The 14,168-nt window shown below is 43.8% G+C and overlaps 1 protein-coding gene across 3 annotated transcripts in view; it reads left to right on the top strand.

Annotated features, from left to right (window-relative positions):
• Positions 1-3,220: 3,220 nt before the first annotated feature.
• Positions 3,221-14,168, top strand: part of znf318 (zinc finger protein 318) — a 108,974-nt gene continuing 98,026 nt past the window's right edge. For 2 of the 3 annotated variants that reach the window (XM_072550677.1, XM_072550679.1), the window contains exons 1-2: positions 3,221-3,280; positions 11,425-11,576. The gene's annotated coding sequence lies outside the window, so the exon portion shown is untranslated. The other variant, XM_072550678.1, reaches the window with a different exon arrangement.

Genomic DNA, 14,168 nt, shown 5'->3' with positions numbered 1-14,168 from the left:
AGTCGAAGGAGGGTGTCAGTGGAAGGGTACTGGTTGGGTCGGCGGGAAAGGAAGAAGCGGAGGGCTTTGAGGCCTTCGTGATGGGGGATGGAGGTGTATAGGGATTGGATGTCCATAGTGAAGATAAGGCGTTAGGGGCCAGGGAAGTGAAAATCATGTAGGAGCCCAAGTGCTTGTCTCACACTCAGGCTAGTGACTAATACTTCAAGAATTGCACAATGGCTCTCCAGGAATTTGTAAAATGAAAATGAACAAAGAACAAACAACTATACAGCACAAGAACAGACCCTTCACACCCCACTCCCCTCCCAAGCCCACACTGCTACACTTGACCTTCCATACTAAAACTATCTTCACTTACATGATCCAAATCCCTTTATTCCCTTCCTATTCATGTATTCGTTCAGGTGCTTCTTGAATGCTGCTATTGTGTCTTCTTCCACCACCTCCATTGGCAGCGCATTCCAGACACTCACCACCTTTTGCATGAAAAACATGCCTTGCACATCTCTTTTAAACTTCCTCCCTCGCACCTTGAATCTGTGTCCCCAAGTAACTGACCTCTCCTTTTATATGGGAAAAACCTCGTATATTTCACTCTATCCATGCCAGTCACTATCTTATAATTTTTGTCAGGTCACCCCTCGACCTCCTGCATTTCAGTGAAAATGAACACAGTCTATACAACTTTCCGTCATCTATATACCTGCACACCTAGATTCCACTGCATATCAATACTCCTAAAGGTTCTGCCATTCACTGTATAATTTCTATCTGTACTTTACCTTCCAAAATTCATAACCTTACATTTGTCCAGATTAAATTCCATCTGCCATTTTTCTGCCCGTGCCTCCATCTGATCTATATCCTCTTGTAAGGAGGTATATTTGGTGGGCTGGCATAGGCACAGATATTGAAAATCTGGTCAAACAATGCAAAACCTGCCAGGAAACCCAGAAGGCTAACCAGCAGCCTCAATGCACCATGGGAATAGCTAGGAAGACCTTGTGTTTGAGTACATGCAGGTTTTGCAGGTCCATTTAATCCTTATTGATGCTCATTCAAAATGGATCAGGTTGTGCTGAATGGCCCCCACCATCTCTTAAATCAGTAGAAAACTCTGCCAATCTTTTAGTATGCATAGTAAATGCGAAATCCTTATAACAAGCAGTGGAAGCCCACTTACCAGCAGGATGTTTCAAACCTTTATGAAGACAAACAGGGTAAGGCACATCCACTTGGCACCTTACCATCCATCCTTAAATGGTCTGGCTGAGTGGGCAGTTCAAGTATTTGCATGAGAAAGCAACGACAGAATCTTTGGAAATTAAACTTGCATGCTTCCTCTTCAACTATAGGACAATGCCGCATATGAGGACGGGAAAAGCGATGGCAGAACTATTGATAAGTCAACACCCTCAGATTAGGCTTAGCCTGACTTTCCTGAACTTGGGCGACAAGATTGAATAAAAACAAGATGCCCCCCAATGAAAGCTGCCACACTGGGTATGGACCAGACAGAGATTTTAAACCAGCAGATATGGTCCAATAAGGAACTTTGAATTGGGCTTTCCATTGAGTCCGAGGGTTGTCCTTTAAAAAAGTGGGACCTATTTCATTGTTGGTAAAGACCAGGGAGAAGGCCTCAAAAAATCAAGTAGACCACCACTGTTGGCAGAAACCCTATACAGGGGCTTTGTGGCACTGCGGTATTGTCCAACCTCTGGGTCAGGAAACCCAGGTTCAACTTGTTCAATTCTACTCTCCCTGCTACAATAAAGGCTTTGAGAAACTTGAAAGGATACAAAAAAGATTTGCAAGGATGTTGCAGGGTGGGCAGATTTGAGCTCTAGGGAGAAGCTGAATATTCTGGGGTTATTTCCCCTGGAGCATCAGAGGCTGAGGGGCATGGCTAGGGTGAATAGTCAAGGTCTTTTCCCCAAGTTAGGGGTGTCCAAAGTTAGAGGACGGAGGTTTAAGGTGAGGGAGCAAGATTTAAAAGGAGATAAAAACAATAACTGCAGATGCTGGAAACCAAATACTGGATTAGTGGTGCTGGAAGAGCACAGCAGTTCAGGCAGCATCCAAGGAGCTTCGAAATCAACGTTTCGGGCAAAAGCCCTTCATCAGGAAAGGGCTTTTGCCCAAAACGTCGATTTCGCTGCTCATTGGATGCTGCCTGAACTGCTGTGCTCTTCCAGCACCACTAATCCAAGATTTAAAAGGAACCTAGGGTGGTACAATTACAACATTTAAATGCATCTGAATGGGTAAATGAATAAGAAGGATTTGGAGGGATATGGCAAATTGGACGAGATTAATTTAGGATATCTGGTTGGCCTGGACGAGTTGGATTGAAAGGTGTTGCTTCTGTGTTGTATGTTTCTATGACTCTAAATCCCGTTTGCTCCAGAGCTGTGTAAAACATTTCTGAACAAGTTGATTTGAGGAAAAAGCAGAACCAGTATATAAAAGACACATCCAAGGATGCATCTGCAGAAGCGTCTGCCCTGGGCTAGGATGGGTCCTTGTGTGTTGTGAGTTGTGACTCTTATTTTGATGTTCAACAATAAATGATGTTCCTTTCCAGTGAGTTTTACTTAGTAATTACAGACTGAATGGCTGGCTTTTGCTCCTGTCTTATGGTGTTACTTTGTACCCGTTTGATACAATGGAGCTGCTTGCTCAGCCATTTCAGAATGAACCATATTGCTGTGGAACAAAAACAGAAGGTCTGGAAGTATCTGTGAAGAGAAATCAGAGTTGACATTTTGGGTCCAGTGACCCTTCCTCATATTACTGTGGATCTGGAGTCACATATGGTTCCTCCCTCCCTCTCCCTTGACTTGAGTACATCAGATGAATTTTCACTGCACGTTACAATGGTTTCATGATCACCATCACCCAGATGACATTTTAGTTCATGATTTCTTAAATGACGTCAAATTCCACAAGCTGCCAAGATGAGAATTGAACTAACATGCCACAGGCATTCTCCTGAGTCTCTGGCTTACCATGCCCTCTAGCCCTAAAGATATCCACGTTTTGTTGTACAGACACAATTTAATATCTGCAATATTATTACTTGTAATCTGTAATATAGAAACTGCACCTTTCAAATGTGAGTCCTGTTTGATTGTGGGATCTGAGGAAGGGTCCAAGCTGCAACCATCACGCCCCCTAATGGTCCAGTTTAATACACCATGCTGAACTGGGCGCACATGCGCTGTGCTTGCAGCAAGCCTTCCCCAGAAGTCTCTGCAGCAACGGGTCCATTTTGGTAACACATATATGACGCTGTTGTTCCGTATATTTTTACCGTTTTTGTTGCGATAAATATTGCAGTTTCATCGATTTTCCGTATTTTGGTCGTTTTGAGAAAATAAAAGATGTGGCTTCGCTCTCATGTGGCTCGAGCGGATGGCTGGTTCGCCTCTGCGTATTTGGTCAGCGAGCACTGAGCTTCGGCCTGACCCTACGCCGTCCGGACGTGTAGCTGCGGTGAAGCGCGCACGAGCCTGCAACCGTTTTCCTTTCCATCGAACGTTGGCAATAGCAGCGGGAGAAGGGGGAGGGAGAATTTAAACCAGAAAGCCGTTAGGCACGCGCTGTCCCCACACCCCCTCACCACCCCCTCTCCTTAACTCACCACATACACTTACCCTCCCATTGACCATCTCCCCTCCACTTCCCCCATACCCATCCCCCCCACTCCCTCTACTCACTACCCTCCCCCATCCACCCCTCACCCCACCTTCACTCACCACCCTACCCCTCCACTGACTACCCTTCCCTACCCCTCTCACTCCCCAACTCCCCCTCCACTCAACCCATTCACCACCCCCTGCACACTCACCACCCTCCCCTCCAACTCACCAACCTCCCCCCTCCACTCACTGCCTGCTCTCCCTCTGTTTGCTCCCTGCTTGCTCACTGCCTTGCCCACCAGCTCACTCACTGCCCATCTCCCCATTCATGCACCGCCCTCCTCCCCTTCACTCACCACCTTCCCCCACCAGACCCTTACCACCTTTCCCTGCTCCCTCACCACATTCTCCATCCCCCCAACACGCTCTCCTCTCCATCCACCCACCCACTCTTCTCCCATTCCCCCCACTACGTTTTCCTTGCCTTTCCTCAACACCCCACCACGCTCTCCTTTCCACCATCCCAGCACTGTGAAGCAGCAGTGCTAACCACTGAGCCCATCCCATTCTCTCCTCTGTCTTTCCTGTACCTCAACACCCACCCCCCATCCCGTCCAGGCATTCCTTTTTGCAACCTTCTCCTCTGACCTCTCCGCTCCATAATGTTTGCCCGCACTTCCCCACAACCATTCCTTCCACCCCCCCCCCCCCCCCCCCCCCCCATGTGCTGGAGCGTAAATGAATAGCTGGATAGAATAGACAAATATGTGTTCAAAAAGGGTAGTAGAGACAACCCCGCTAATTACAGACCAGTGAGTCTCACTTCAGTTGTTGGTAAAGTGTTGGAAAAGGTTATAAGAGATAGGATTTATAAACGTCTAGAAACGAATAATCTGGTCAGGGACAGCACGGTTTTGTGAAGGGTAGGTCGTGCCTAACAAACCTTATTGACTTTTTTGACAAAGTGACCGAGCAGGCAGATTAGAGTAGACAGGTTGATATGGATTTCAGCAAGGTGTTCGATAAGGTTCCCCACAATAGGCTATTATTACCAAATGTGGAGGAATGGGGTTGTGGGCGACATAGCAGTGTGGATCAGTAATTGGCTCGCTGAAAGAAAACAGAGGGTTGTAGTTGATGGAACATGTTCATCTTGGTGTCCAGTTACTAGCGGTGTACCGCAAGGGTCAGTGTTGGGTCCACTGCTGTTCGTCATTTTTATAAATGACCTGGATGAGGTCTTAGAAGGGTGTGTTAGTAAAGTTGCAGACAACACAAAGGTCGGTGGAATTGTGGATAGTGACGAAGGATGTAGTAGGTCACAGAGAGACATAGCTAGGACGCAGAGCTGGGCTGAGAGGTGGCAAATGGAGTTTAATATGGACAAGTGTGAGGTGATACACTTTGGATGGAGTAATCGAAATGTAAAGTACTGGGCTAATGATAAGATTCTTGGGAGTGCAGATGAGCAGAGAGATCTCGGTGTCCATGTACACAGATTCCTGAAAGTTGCCACCCAGATTGACAAGGTTGTTAAGAAGGCATACAGTGTTTTGGCCTTTATTAATAGAGAGATTGAGTTCCAGAACCATGAGGTTATGCTGCAGCTGTGGTGCGACCACACTTGGAGTATTGTGTACAGTTCTGGTCACCACATTATAAGAAGGATGTGGAAGCTTTGGAAAGGGTGCAGAAGAGATTTACTAGGACGTTGCCTGGTATGGAAGGAATGTCTTACGAGGAAAGGCTGAGGGCCTTGAGGCTGTTCTCTATAGAGAGAAGGAGGTTGAGAGGTGACTTAATAGAGACATACAAGATAATCAGAGGGTTAGATAGGGTGGACAGGGAGAGCCTTTTTCCAAGTATGGGGACGGCAAACACTAGGGGACACAACTATAAAGTGAGGGGAGATAGGTGTAAGACAGATGTCCGAGGTAGTTTCTTTACTCAGAGAGTAGTAAGGGTATGGAATGCTTTGCCTGCAACGGTAGTAGATTCGCCAACTTTAAGTGCATTTAAATTGTCATTGGACAGGCATATGGACGTACATAGAATAGTGTAGGTGGGATGGGCTACTGCTCCTCGGATGCTGTCTGAACCGCTGTGCTCTTCCAGCACCATTAATCCAGAATCTGGTTTCCAGCATCTGCAGTCATTGTTTTTAACTTCATATTAGTATGACAGGGTGGCGCAACATCGAGGGCTGAAGGGCCTGTACTGTGCTGTAATGTTCTATGTGGCTGAAGGGTTGGAGCAGCACGTAAGGTCTTAAGATTGCTTGATCAGTGACTTTGTTTCTGTTCAAGCCTGACATGCTACATCCCAACTGGAACTAGATGAACATCCTTGCAGGAAGTTTGCTGGTGTGGCTGGTGGGGATTTAACCTAATTTGGCATAGGATGTGGGATATGGAGTGGAGGTTCAGTTGGGTGGTTTACTGACAAGTTTAGAAGAAAAATCAGTCTGTTCGGCAATGTGAAGTCAAGACATAAGTGAGCATCACAAAGCTGGGTGGCACATATACTAGTGCAAGGAGTCTTGTAAATAAGATAGGTGATTTGAGGGTCGTGACTGACTAATTTTTTATTGTTGCATGTTATACAGGCAGATAATACCACACAAAGTGCATTATGGTAGCAGAAGAGTGCAGAATATGGTTCTTAGATCCTCAACTGAGGCCGTATGAGTAGAAATTTTAAAAAAAAGTGGGTTGATCACCTGATTGGGGTTGAAGTTTTTAAAAAAAAGGCAAGTCTCAAGAGAGATGTAAGTGTTATGGGGGATTTCTCAGTATTATCTGAGATGGCCAAAATGTGTACGGCTTGGAGAGGGTGGGATTCTTAGTGGGTCCAGGAAAGCTTTTAAGCCAGGATGGAGAATGTTGGAGAAGAACTTATACCTTGACTGGTGCAGAACTTATTTTTAGGGAATGAATCAGAAGGAGATGATATAAGTCACTTTGCAGGAGTTTTTGGTGATAATAACCATAACTGAGTTAGATTTAAGATATAGATAAGGACAAAGATATACTGAAAATCAAGCTCTGAATTGGAAGGCTAATTTTAATAAGACAAGACAAGGTCTGGCTGAAGTGAACTGGGAGCAGCAACTTGCAGGGAAATCCCCATCACAGCAGTGCAAAACTTTCAGAACGGTATAGTCAAAGTGCAGAGCTAATATTTTCCCGTAAAGTTCAAGGGTTTAAGTAACAATTCTGGAGAACACTGGATGCCAAGGGATGCAACAGAAAAAAAGGAGATGCTTATAGATTCTGAAGGCTCAAAACTGTGATGTTGCAGAGGAGTGTAGAGACTGCAAGGATTGTTTACAAGGGAAATGAGAACAGAGAGTGGACGTGAAAAAGCATTGTTGAGAAACATGAAGGAAAATCCACAAGTGTTTTATAAATATGTTGGGGGCAGGTCAATGTCCAAAGAAATAATGTGCTCTTTCGGGACTATGTGCAGTGTGTGTACGGAGTTGAATTATATTGCTGAGGTTTTAAATTTGTACTTGGCGTCTATTTTACTGGAGGGAAGCCTGTTGCACAAAGCCTGTTTGTTGAGCATGTTAATAACCCAAATATGAATGTAAGAGATATGATCAGTAAGTTTGCAGATGACACAACGACTGGTGGTGGGATAAATTGTGAAGAAGAAAACTTTAGTCTATAGAATAATAGACAAGTTGGTTAGATGTATTGAGGGGGGAGAAATGGACTTTAATCCTGAAAAGTGTGAAGTATTGCATTTTGGAAGGGCTAATAATGCAAAGGAATATATGTTGAGCAGAAAGGCCCTAGGAAAGAGAGATGTGCAGAAGGATCTTGGTATGCACGTATACCAGTCCTTTGAGTAGCAGGACAGATAAAATGCTCAAGGCAAATGGTTGAACTTGCTTCACTGGTCAAGGGATAGAGTTCAAGAGTGAAGAGATGATGCTGGAACTGTATAAAACCATAATGAGAATATTGTTGGCAGTTTTGGAATTCACGTTAGAGGAGGGATGTGATGGTACTAGAGAGGGGGCAGAGAACTTTTACCAGGATATTGCTTGGGCTGCAGAGTTTCAGTTCTGAAAAGAGATTGGACGGACTGGGGTTTTCCTTAGAGCATGGGCGCTTGAGAGGGAATATGACTGAGATGTATAAAATTATGAGGGGCATAGATAGGGTCAGCAGGAAGAAATTGTTTGCCTTGAACAGAGGAATCAATGAGCAGGGTACAATGTTTGCAAGAGATGTGAGGAAAGATACTTTCACCTGCAAGGTGGTGTGAATTTGGAACTCTGTTTGTTAGAGTGGTGGATGCAGAACCTTTAGGAAATATCTCCATGTGCAATTGCAATGCCAAGACAATGAGCCAAGTGCTGGAAAGTGGAAGCAGTTAACTTCGCCAAAACTGGGAAATTGTGTGCGATTCTCATTGCCTCAGGACAGGAAGGATATGATCACAGTAGACAGCATGCAGAAGAGATTGACCAAAATGTTCAGCTGTGAAGAGAGACTGGCTGGAATGGAATTGTTTCCTACAGAGCTCAGGCGTAATTGGAGGAGCAAAGACAGGCTAGGTGGAGAGAAATGTTTCCTCTTGAGAGAGGAGTGAGTAACCAGTGACCACAGTTGTAAGGGGCAGGAGGTTTAGAGGGCATTTGAGGAAGAACTGTTCACCAGAGGGGAGTGGTAGAGGCAGGAATCCTCAAGACATCTCAGAACAATTTAGATTGAAATGCTGGAGCATTGAAGGTTACAGATCTAATACCGTAAAATGAGAATAGAATGGATGCATATTTGACAGTGGCAGCTAGAATTGGTTGAAGGGTCTTGTTCCTGCTGCACTTTCTTAGCCTGTATGATCCTGAGTAAATGAGTTGCAGGTTGACAAGCTGATGTACTCGTTCCTGGAATTGTTAAAAGTTGTTGTTAATGAAGTAGTTAATGCATTGGTATTAATTTATTTTTAAAAGCTCCTGAATCAGGAAAGGTTCTGTTGGACTGGAAAGTAGCAGCAAAAAAACCTTTATCCAAGAAAGGAGCTAGGTAGCAGGAAGCTATAGATCTGAAATTTTGGAGATTTATAGCTCAGATCAGGTTGTAAGTTTGCTCGCTGAGCTGGTAGGTTTGATCTCAGATGTTTCGTTATCATGTGAGGTAACTTCATCAATGAGCCTCCGGTGAAACATTGGTGTTTTGTCCCGCTTGCTATTTATCTGTTGTGACTATAGATCTGTGAGCTTGATGCCTGATACGGGATGTAAGTCAATTTAGTTGTATACGTAGAAAAATTTGGTAATGAGGAGGCCTCAGCATAATTTTGTCAATGGGCAATCACATTTAATCAACTTACTGAAGCTCTGAAGGCAATACGTACTGTGGGTTAAGAGGAGTCTGTATTTAACGTAGATTTCAAGAAGGCATTTGATCAGGTCCGCATCCAAAGTTGTTTTGAAAAATGAGAACTTGTGGTGTTGGGGCAAGATATTAGCATGGAAAGAAAGATAAGCAAACCTTATGCATAAGTAGATCTTTATCTGATTGCAGGATGTGCTGAGTGAAGTCTTGTATGGGTTTGTGTTGTGCTTTTCACAATTTACATCTGTTACTTAGATGAGGAAAATGAAGACATAGCTAAATTTGCAGGCAGCACCTAGATGGGTAGGAAACGATGCTGTGAAGAAGACAAGGAATTTGCAGATGAGTACAGGCTGAGTGAGTAGACAAATACAGCAAATTTTGTTTTTCTGGCAGCTCATGAACTGGCACTCTGAATAAATTAGTGAAAATTGTACACCAGAAATACCAGATGTTTACTGTATTATCACAGTCTCCACTATGTCTGAGTAGTCAGTTGAGGGTACGAGTGAGAAGGCTCTCTGTTGCTAAGTTTTATTTAAGGCACAATTGCACTATTACTTGTGACTTATGCTGTTAGTAAATGTAAGAGTGATGTGTATACTTGCATTACATTTCTGTTACTTAGTGTGTGCTTTTACATTGATTATGTGGACCTGTTGATCACCCAGTGCACTGCTGGTCTCATAGGTGTCAGTTACCAAAAGGTTTGCTGTATCTGGCAATGGAGTAATATGTGAGAAAATGCAAAATTGTTCACTTGACAGTGGAAGAAAAGAAGCAGGGTATGACATAAACAAGAACTACAGGATTCTTAACTGCACATGGATTTAGGTGTTCTGCAGTGCAAGTCTCAAGAAGTTTGTAATCAGGAAGACGATTGGAATGCTATCCTTTTATTTCAAAAAGAATTGAACGCACAAGTGAGGATGCCAAGCTTTCCTTGTATAGCGCATTCATGAAACCACATCTGTCTGCCCACATCTGGGGATAGAGATGGGGATCTGCGTGGAGGCGGTCGGGTGGCACTCAGCTAAAACCCTTAATCATACCTTTTATTATTGCAAGATTTGAATATTTGTATTCTGGCTGATCTTTGCATTCTATCTTCGATAAACTAAAGGTAACCTTAAAGTCCACTTCCTGTCTAACTTAGGCGAAGTCCAATTAACTTCACCCCGGGCTTGCAGAGTTAAATTGACTCATGTTGAGCATTACTTAAATTTTAAAATTTTCATTTTTGTTTTTCAATCCCTGTCTAGAAAAGAGAAGCTGAATATTATTTAAATAGAGAACGATTCCTGAAAATTCCATTGCAGCTGTTTAGGACTACTTGTACGTAAATCACAAAATTTTAGCATGCAAGCTCAGCAGGTCGATAGGGAAGGCAAATGGAACATTGGCCACTAATTCGAAGTAATTGAAGTATCAGAGTATGGAAGTCTTGCTAATGTTGTGCAATGCACTAGTCAAATTACAGCTGGAATACTGTGAACAGTTTTGGTTCGTATATCTGAGGAAAGATGCACTGACATTGGTGACTGGTGGAGCAGACTCAAAATGTGGAAAGACCTTCTGCTTCTGTTCCTTGTAGTCCATGCTGTGCCCCATCCCTTTCTTTGTGATCTCTTCCAGCCCTTCAAGGTACCTGTACTCCTCTAATTCTGACCTCTTGCACATCTTGGCTTTTAATTGCTCTCCTATCAACAAATTTTGTTTGGAATCCTTCTAATTCTCAGCTTTGGAATTCCTATGTTAAACATGTTTGTCTTTATTCCATTAACATACTCCTTAAAACTGTTAAAAATCTCTCAACACCAGTTAATAGTTCAACAGGTTTATTTGGAAGGACTAGCTTTCGGAGCGCTGCTCCTTCATCAAGTGGTTATGGAGTATGAAGGAGCGGCGCTCTGAAAGCTAGTGCTTCCAAATAAACCTGTTTGACTATAACCTGGTATTGTGATTTTTAATTTTGTACACCCCAGTCCAACACTGGCATTTCCAAATCCTTAAAACTGACACCCTAGACAAATATTTGGTCATCTCTCCTAATTCCTTGTATGGTGTTTGATATTGTATCCCAGTTGTTCACTCTGTAAAAGACAAACTGGTGGATATTTTCTGATTGTGGGCTGCAAACTGGAATATGTGAATCTGTGGTGAGATGATAAGTTCTTATATATTGTAAAGTGACCCTGCTCCCTGCCCCAGATCTTTTAAGTCATTAACGTTTGAGTCAGGGCAAAACATAAAGGTTAAATATTTATATCCCTGTAAAAAGAAGAAAAATTCTCCAAGGAATTTTTGGAAGGAGAATTTCATTGAATGGAAATTAATAAAACTGAGGAAGATGTGGAGAGTGAGGAACATGTTTGTTACAGTTAGCTGTCTAAATATGTTTACTGTCTTTTCCTTTGCTCCAACAGGAGTGATTTCCAGATCACCTTTCCAAACCTGGACTTGATCAAACTTTAAGGATACCTGTTGAAACCAAATTCTGGATCTATCTCCCAGAAAGGAGATTATCATCTACCATCTTTTTTGGATAACTAGTGGACGGATTATATGACATCAAGAGGTGGGGTGAACATCTTTTTGAATGTTTTTGACATATTATAAAATAACTATTGTATTGTAAGTTTTTGGATATTTATGGATAAAGGCAAGAATGGAACTCTGATAAAGGTGCTAAATTGGAGAAAGGCCAACTACAACCGAATTAGGCAAGAATTGGAGAATGTAAATTGGGAGTGGCTGTTTGAGCATAAATCCACATCTGACAATTGGAAGTCTTTTAAGGACCAGTTGATTAGAGTGCAGTATAGGCATGCTCCTGTGAAAATGAAGGACAGGGATGGCAGGATTCAGGAACCTTGGATGCAGGAGAAATTATTAGCTTGGTGAAACGAAAAGGAAGCATACCAAAGCACTGGCAACTAAAAACAGACAACATTCTTGAACACAGGGAAAGTAGGACAAAGCTCAAATGAAGAGTTATTAGGGCTAAAAAGGTATCGGAAATGGCGTAGTGAGTAGGGCATTGTATACTTAAATTATGACCAAGAGGATATCTGGGAAAAGAGTAGGTCCACTCAAGGTTAAAGGGTAGAGGTTATGTATGGAGCCAGAGAAAATGGGTGAGATCCTTAATGAGTACTTTACATTGGTATTCACCAAAAAGAGGAATGTGAGGGACCTTGAGGAGAGGGAAAAGATGTATGAATGCTTCTGGGCAGGTCAACAGAATGAAGAAGGAAGTGTTGGGTATTGTAAAATTCACAAAGGTAGTCAAGTCCCTTGGGCCAGATGGGATCTATCCCATGATACTGTAGGAGGGAAGGAGGAAATGGCTGGGGTCTTAATAGGTATCGTTGTATCCTCTTTGGCCTGAGGTGAGGTTTCAGAGGAATGGGCAATGGCCAGTGTTGTTCCTTTGTTTAAAAAGGGAAACTGATAATCCAGGTGATTACAGGCTGGTGAACCTGTTGTCAGTGGTGGGGAAGCTGTTGGAGAAGATTGAGAGACAGGATTTGGCTGTAAGCTTGCTTGCTGAGCTGGTAGATTGGTTCTCTGATGTTACGTCACCATGTTAGGTCACATCATCTGTGAGCCTCCGATAACATGCTTGTGTTCTGTCCTGCTTGTTATTTATCTGTCTTGGTCTGTTGTGGTGGGTGATATTACTTCTGGTTCTTTTTCTGAGAGGTCGGTAAATGGGGTCCAAATCAATATTCTTATCAATGGAGTTCTGGTTTGAATGCCAGACCTCTCGGAATTCCTGTGCATGTCTTTGTTAAGCCTGTCTCAGGATAGATGTATTGTCCCAATCGAACTAGTGTCGGGCTTCATCTGTGTGTATGCATACTAGTGATAGTTTGTCATGTCTTTTGGTGGCTAGTCGATGCTCATGTACCCTGGTGGCTACTTTCCTGTCCGTCTGTCCAGTGGAATGTTTGTGACAGTCCTTGCAGGGTATTTTGTATATAATGTTCATCCAATACACATGGTAATGCCTCGAGGCCAGGCATTCTGACCAGAACTCCAGTAACAAACACATCGATTTGAGCCCCATATACCAACCTCTCAGAAAAATAATCAGAAGTGATATCACCCACAACAACAAACCAAGGTAGATAAATAGGCGAAAGTGAGGATTGCTGATACTGGAGATTAGAGTCGCGAGTGTGGTGCTGGAAAAGCACAGCAGGTCAGGCAGCATTTGAGGAGCAGGAAAATGAACATTTCTTGCAAGAGCCCTTCATCAGGAATTCCTTCCTGATGAAGGACTTTTGCCCAAAACATTAATTTCCTGCTTCTCGGATGCTGCCTGACCTGCTGTGCTTTTCCAGCACCACACACTCAAGTCAGATAAATAGTGAGCGTGCTAGAACACCAGCGCTTCATTGAAGGCTCACTGATGATGTTACCTAGCATGGTGCTGAAGCGTCTGAGAACAAATCTGCCAACTCGGTGAACAAACTTAAAATCTGATCCACAACCTGAGTACAAATCTCCAAAAATCGAAACATCTATGGGTGCAATATGCTCAAATTAGCCTGAAGATGGGAAACCACAATGCCATCTGACTGAGTACCACCCGCCAACAACTGTACTTCCTACAAGAATGCTTCAGGAAACAGGTATTACCTCCAAACAGACTCCACCACCAAGGATATATTTCATTCCCCTCCCCTATCAGCGTTCCAGAAAGGCCACTCCCTCTGCGACTCCCTCGTCAGGTCCACACCCCCCACCAACCCAACCTCCACTCCCGGCACCTTCCCCTGCAACAGCAAGAAATGCAAAACTTGCGCCCACACCTCCCCCCTCACTTCCCTCCAAGGCCCCAAGGGATCCTTCCATATCCGTCACAAATTCACCTGCACCTCCACACACATCATTTACTGCATCCGCTGCACCTGATGTGGCCTCCTCTACATTGGGGAGACAGGCCACCTACTTGCGGAATGTTTCAGAGAACACCTCTGGGACACCCGCACCAACCAACCCAACCGCCCTGTGGCTGAACACTTTAACTCCCCCTCCCACTCCGCCAAGGATATGCAGGTCCTTGGCCGCCTCCATCACCAGACCATGGCAACACGACGCCTGGAGGAAGAGCGCCTCATCTTCCGCCTAGGAACCATCCAACCACAAGGGATGAATGCAG

Source organism: Chiloscyllium punctatum, chromosome 3 (assembly GCF_047496795.1).
Source record: "Chiloscyllium punctatum isolate Juve2018m chromosome 3, sChiPun1.3, whole genome shotgun sequence".
NCBI lineage: Eukaryota > Metazoa > Chordata > Chondrichthyes > Orectolobiformes > Hemiscylliidae > Chiloscyllium > Chiloscyllium punctatum.
The sequence above is the reverse complement of the archived record's forward strand: the minus strand, read 5'-3'. Positions and strand labels throughout refer to the sequence as shown.